Source organism: Panicum hallii, chromosome 8 (assembly GCF_002211085.1).
Source record: "Panicum hallii strain FIL2 chromosome 8, PHallii_v3.1, whole genome shotgun sequence".
Lineage (NCBI taxonomy): Eukaryota > Viridiplantae > Streptophyta > Magnoliopsida > Poales > Poaceae > Panicum > Panicum hallii.
In genome coordinates, this window is record NC_038049.1 from 29474606 (window position 1) to 29480994 (window position 6389).

Below are 6389 nucleotides of genomic sequence, written 5' to 3' on the forward strand. Positions count from 1 at the left end.
ATCGGACGTCGGTGCAGTTGTCCAGAGACTTGGTGTTTAAGTTGATCAATGGATGGCTACACTCACCGGTTAAACCGATGTCACGTCGGTTAATCTTCCCAAACAGTAACGGCTAGTTTTCAGAAGGGGAGTTTACATTCACCGGTTAAACCGACGATGATTATTGGAGGGACGTCGGATTAATCGGCGCTACGCAGTTTTTCTGGCAGCTTTTTCTCCAACGGCTCTATTCGTGTGAGCTGCCCATATATACCCCTCCAATGGGTCATTCTACCACTCTTGACACCAGGCAACACCCAAACACACATACTTTAGTCAAGAGCCACCTTGAGCTTCAACATTTCATACACTTGTTCATTCAATCATTCAAGAAGCAAGATCAAGGACTTGAGTAGAAAGAAGCTTGTGTGCATCCATTCTTGGTGATTGGTTCTTGCTCAAGTGAAGGCCTCAGCTTGTTACTCTTGGTGATTGGCATCACCTAGGCGATCTTGGTGATCGAGGTGATTCTCGCGGAGCTTGCCAAGGATTGTGGAAGCCCGGAGAAGAGATTTGTACGTGGTTTGATCTCCACCACACCGGGATGGTGAACGGAGACTCTTAGTGAGCGCCCTCGTCTTGGTGACTTGGGAGGTGACAATACTCTTTGTGAGTGTCACAACGTGGATTAGGGGTGTGTGCCAACACATCGATACCACGGGAAAAATCCGGTTGTCCCTTGTCCACTTTACTTATTCAAGCATTATCTTTCATGCAATTCATTCATGTGCTTGATTTAGGGATCACTAGTTAGCTCTACCTTGCTAGGATTTATCTCTTTTTATCTTATCTAGCTTGTGTAGGTTGTTTAGTTATCCGGTTGGTGAATTGGTGCCTTTCTAGTTTTGCATAGGTTAAGGTTGCTTTATCTTGTTTTAGAAATTGAAAAAGGCCCAATTCACCCCCCCTCTTGGTCCATCGATCCTTTCACAGGGCAAACCTTGGTTACGGAGAAGAACAGGCGGAAAGTGATTTTCCTTGGCGAACAAGATTGGCGATGGGAAGAGCTCGATGAGAGGGTTCACGAGCTTTCTTGAGGTGTTGTGGTCTTGCTCGGCGATCGACGAGAGAGAAAGATGCTGCTGGATATCGTGGACTCCTGGGACGAGATGATGGAGCCGAATGGGTTCGCTATACCGACTTCTCCGCGAACCCTAGGGTTTTTCCTGCTCACGAGCTGACCCGGCCACCGGTGGAACACTTCCGCTCGCACTCGCGAACATGCCGGTTCAGTTCCGCTCGGACTTCCGCATAGATCAAGAGAGCTTGCCGTACCTAGCTGCACCTAGTTCCTCCGAGCTCGTCGTACCAGGTCACTGCCTCCACTTCGTCGCCTTTGCTTCGCCATCTTTCTTTCCGGCTCGCCGCTCCTCGTGCATCTCATGAGCGAATGAGCTCGTACCTTTCCTTTCAATTCGTCGGCCTTTGTCGGGAGTGCTCCATTGGTGGCAGTGCCCCAGACTGGCGACCGCCTCCTTCCCGTGCTTGCTCGCATCGGCGCCGGCCTGAAGATTGGGTTCCCGTCCCTGAATAACAGCCGCCATCGCCACTCCTGCACCATCGCTGACAGCCTCACCGACACTTCCGCATACGTGTGCCTGCGCGTTCCCGTACCGCGAGCTCCGCGCTCAACTCGCGCAGACCATTCCACAACACGCCGTCGGCCCTGCATCCGCACACGCACGCTTGCACGTCGTCGTCCTGCTCGGCCACCTCTCCTGGCGCACGGCCCCTGCACGCATCGCCCGTGTGCCGCTCACGCCTGCGCTAGTGCCTCTCCTTCCGCGCGCGCGCCTCCTCCAGCCCGCCGCCGGCGTTCTGCACAGCCCGCCGCCGGCGCTTCGTTCCATCCGCGCGCTTACGCCACTCCGCGCGCTACTGCTTGCTCCGGCTGCTCGCCTCCGTGCGAGTGCGGGTCTCGCACCTGCCGCACCCTCGCCGGCTCCCTGTGTCCGCGCTCCAACCGAGCCGCCGCACACAGCACTTGCTCACACACTCCTCCGCGTCGCGCACGCCTACTGCCGCGCGCGCTCTGCACAACGGTCCGCGCCGTGCCCGCAACCAGAGCCGCCTGCCACTTGCCCAGCTCGGCGCCGCACCATCGCTTGTGCTCCAGCCCCCGCTCACGCGCCGTCCGCGCGCCTGGCCGCCAGCCCGCCTGCCTCTACGCTGCGCCAGCCGCAGCAGCGCCTGAGCCGCCGCCCCAGCGCTCGCCTCCAGCGCGCCAGTCCCCGCGCGCTGCCGCTCCCGAGCGCCCGCCTGGCGCCCACTCCGCGCGCGCTTGCCGAGCCACCGCAGCCGCCGCTCAGGGCCGCACTTGGCCGCGCCCTGCGCCCGCCGGCCTGCTGCCCAGGCGTTCGCCCGAGCCGCCCGGCCTGCGCCTGCTGCTGCCGCATCCGAGCCGAGCCGCGCCTCCGCTCGCTCGCGCCGGCTCGCCTGCGCTCCGCCGCGCCGTCGCCCGCGCAGCGCCCGCCTGCGCCGCGCCTGTGCCCGCGCGGAGCCGCTCGCCCAGCGCGCTGCGCCGCTGCCCGGGCAGGAGCGCCCCTGGGCGCCGCCGCCGCTTGCCTGGTGGGGAAGAGGAAGGGAGAGAGGAGGAGAAGAAGGAATTGAATGGAGCTGCCGCCGGTTGGGAAAGAAAAAGGGAACGGCAGATAAGGAAGAACAGAGGAGAAGGAGGAATGAAATTCTCTAAGGACTTATGCGCAATTTCAGAAAACTACAAGGGTCTTACTGTAAAACATAAATTTCTCATCAATCTAAAACCCTAATGAAGAAATGCCCAAAACGAAAGTTGGAGAGTTTTTCAAACTCTACAACATTGCTTTAGGGCCCAAATTCAGAAACCCAAAATTTACATCTTTACACGTGAAGTTTTGAATAAAAGTCGGATTTGAATTGCTTTTGTCCTAAAGAGTGAAATTTTATAAAATTTAGGACCTAAATGCAAGCATTTATGACACATCATAATGACGGGATAGACTCGTCATAATAATTGGATAGACGTGTCATGATGACTTGCATCTTTTACACTTTAGTCCTAAGTAAATTTGAAAGTTACTTTTGTAAATCAAACATTTGCATAAAAGGACTTACACTTTTATAAAATTATACAAATACCCTTATTTTTACCATTTTACCCTAACTTTTTACCCACTTCAACATATGCATTTCAAATGCAACTTTTTGAGTAAATAAATATATATTTTTACAAGAGATAAAATAAGGAAAATATGTTTACAAAACCACCTTTCACTTATTTTAAAATTATCCTTTCCCAAATACATTTTGCAAAAACAACCCTAGGTTTTTTCTGTAATTACAAAAATACCCTTTTAACTTGTACTTTTAAATTTTCAAAAGTTTCACATAAACTCACATAAGCTTTATATAAACAATACATATTTCACACTAACAAATTATATGCCTAGTTTACAAACACATGAACTGTCACACAATCGCTCTCCAATTTCGGCCGGAGCATCGTTGCCGACGACCGCCGTCCGTCGCCGTCTCCTGCTCGCCGTGGACAGCCCACCTCAGCCATCCCCGCACCACGACAACCCCTCAGCCAGTCCCCTTTCGACCCCGTGAAGCTCTATGACCACTCAATTGGTCCCCTAGTGCACCACATCGGCTTCCCTACGCTCGCCGGCATTTGGCTCCGCCACCACCATCACTGCCTCCGCCGGTTGCCCCAATTCCGAAGCTTATGTCCCCAATTGAGTATATCAGTACCTTTCCCGTAGCTCACTAATGCTTACGCACAGGTTCCTCACCGACATTGGCCGCCGGAGCATCGCTGTCGTCGTTGATCCCTCCGCCGCCGCTTCAGGCTTCTGTTGAGATCCTCCTTTCCGGCCGTCCCCACCCTCGACAAGTAGTCCAATCGAACCGCCGTGAGCCCCTGAAGCTTCCCCTCCCCTTGGACCTCGCCACCAGTGGCCCTCCTCGCCGGAACTGGCCGGTCAAACCCCTGCCTCCCTCTCTGACCACGGCCAAGGACCATGGGTGGGAAGAATCAGAAGCCTAGGGGGCTGTCTGCAAAGCTAAGACTCATAGGAATAGTGCCATAAGGATCCCCTATGTTATTTTTGCTGTAGACTTTGAAATTCCATAGAAATTCAAAGAAAAATCATAAAAATACAAACTAAAATTTGTTGGATTTCTTATTCTAAGCTCTACAACTTTCCTTATAGGTTGAATTTCAGTTTCTGAGTAGTTTCTACCCTAATTTAAATGTTAAGTTTAAGTAGTTGTAGGCTAAGAAAATGCATAGTAAATAGCAGAAAAATGGTAAAAATGTGAAACCAATTGTGTTAGTCTTGCTTTGACATGTAATACTTAGGAGAAATAATTAACCTACTATTTGTATAATATTTTCATAATGTGTGAGTTTAATTATGAATAATACCTATTTAACTTTGCATATTTAATATCTGTATATTTACAGGGTCAAAAATTATGAAAATATTTGGAGATGTTGAACTAGAGTAGGGAGACCTGTGTACAAAATCTTACATAGATATACAGTTTTAAATAATATCTAATGGATTAGTACTAATGTTAATTATTTTTATAGCTCAATTTCTGTAGGAATAAAATCTTAATAAATTTACTATGTCTTAGATATAGCCTAAGCTGTAGATATCAAAATTTCAACCCCAATACTATGGTAATTTATTTTATAACAACAAATCATGTTGCCTAATGTAGCTAAGTAGGTTAACTCATACCCGATAAATGACTGCCCAGTAAAAGGATAAATGAAATGTTTGATAAGCATATTGTGTTTTCATTGGATTACAACTTTATCGTGAAAAAAAAGTCATTTATCCGTTAAATTACATCTTTGCATATCATATAGACTCAACTACTCTCGCCGATAGAGACTATGAACTGATCCCGGATAAAGGAGTGGAAATTTCTGAAGACCCTGGGAACGTCGTCGAAAATTTAACTGAAGCTCCGAACCAAAGTTCGGAAAACTTTGACACTCCTGCCCCCAACCCCACTCAAGAAGGCAAGCCCCGGACATAACCCTTACTTTATTTACACTGTAATCTATATTTATTTATAACTATCTATGCATTAAGTTCTCAGGAATTCTATGAGAAACCCTAGTTGCATTTTCCTAGGAACCAATGTATTGAATATTAGAACTTGAGTTTGAATAGCCGCTACGCTAATAGGACCAGTAGAAGTCGGGTGATTTCCTATGACTCACGCGATATAGGAGTTGCAATGTTTACCTTCCTGTAATCACTATAAGGATGATGGACGGGATTTATATAAGGTATCATGGTTGAGATGATACCCCGTCTGTGTTGATGAATTTGGTTAAGGTCGCAGTGTGTGGTAGCGGTGGTTAAGCGTTTGAAAGTACTAGCCACATGCCACGAAATATGGTAAGCGGTAAGCCTAGTAACCAATCGGCCCGAGGAGTGGACATACGTCCCAGCACTCGTATTTGGTTTTTCGGTTACTCGCTTCGACGTCTGGGAATACGTGTTGTAGGGCAACTAGGAGTACGGCCGTGTAGTCGCTCTACAGGCGTACGTCCTGCACATTGGATGTGCGTATGGTCCTGCAGTCGCTAGTGGTGGCTCTGATCCACGAGTCGGAATGAAAGGCAAACGGTTGCCTCAGAATGATCTCTGGATATTCCAAGCGTGTGAGTTAGGTTTACCCTTGCAAGGCTGAAATTCGATTCAGGAATCGTCCGTTTCTCGCGGAGATTGAGACTGCTTGATCCCTTTGCCACATAGAGTAACAAGAGCAACTTTATGGTTATCAAAGATGATATTTGACTAAAGAGTCTACCATGCTTGAATAGCTATAGGTGCTTATCTAGAATGGATAATCATATAGAACTTGAAAGCTAAAAGTTGAAATTAAGGATCTACTTTTTGTTGCTTTTCATCTACCCATAACCCGAAAAACCTTCATGAGTCTAGTTACATGGCTAAGTATACCATGAAACGGGTAAGCCCTGCTGAGTATTAGAATAATCAGTCTTGCATTGTGACTTTTTATTCAGGTAATCCCCCTGACGATTCTGCTCTGCCTATGCCATGGCCTTACCCGCTGCCCGATGGTTGGTCCGTGGAGTGGGACCCGTCCCCGGCCAACACAGATCCTACCGAGTGATATCATGCCAAGGCTAGCATGATATCCGTACTGCGACGTGTACAGTGACCGTGTTTTAAACTCCGCTGCCATGACTTGAAACCTTAAACTGTTGTGTAGTAATTTCCATCAGTTGGGAACTTATGTTAGTGTTGAACACTCATGTAATATACTTGCTTGTGATGTAAAATGTGATGGCAATTGTATCTCTGGACTCGCTGTTG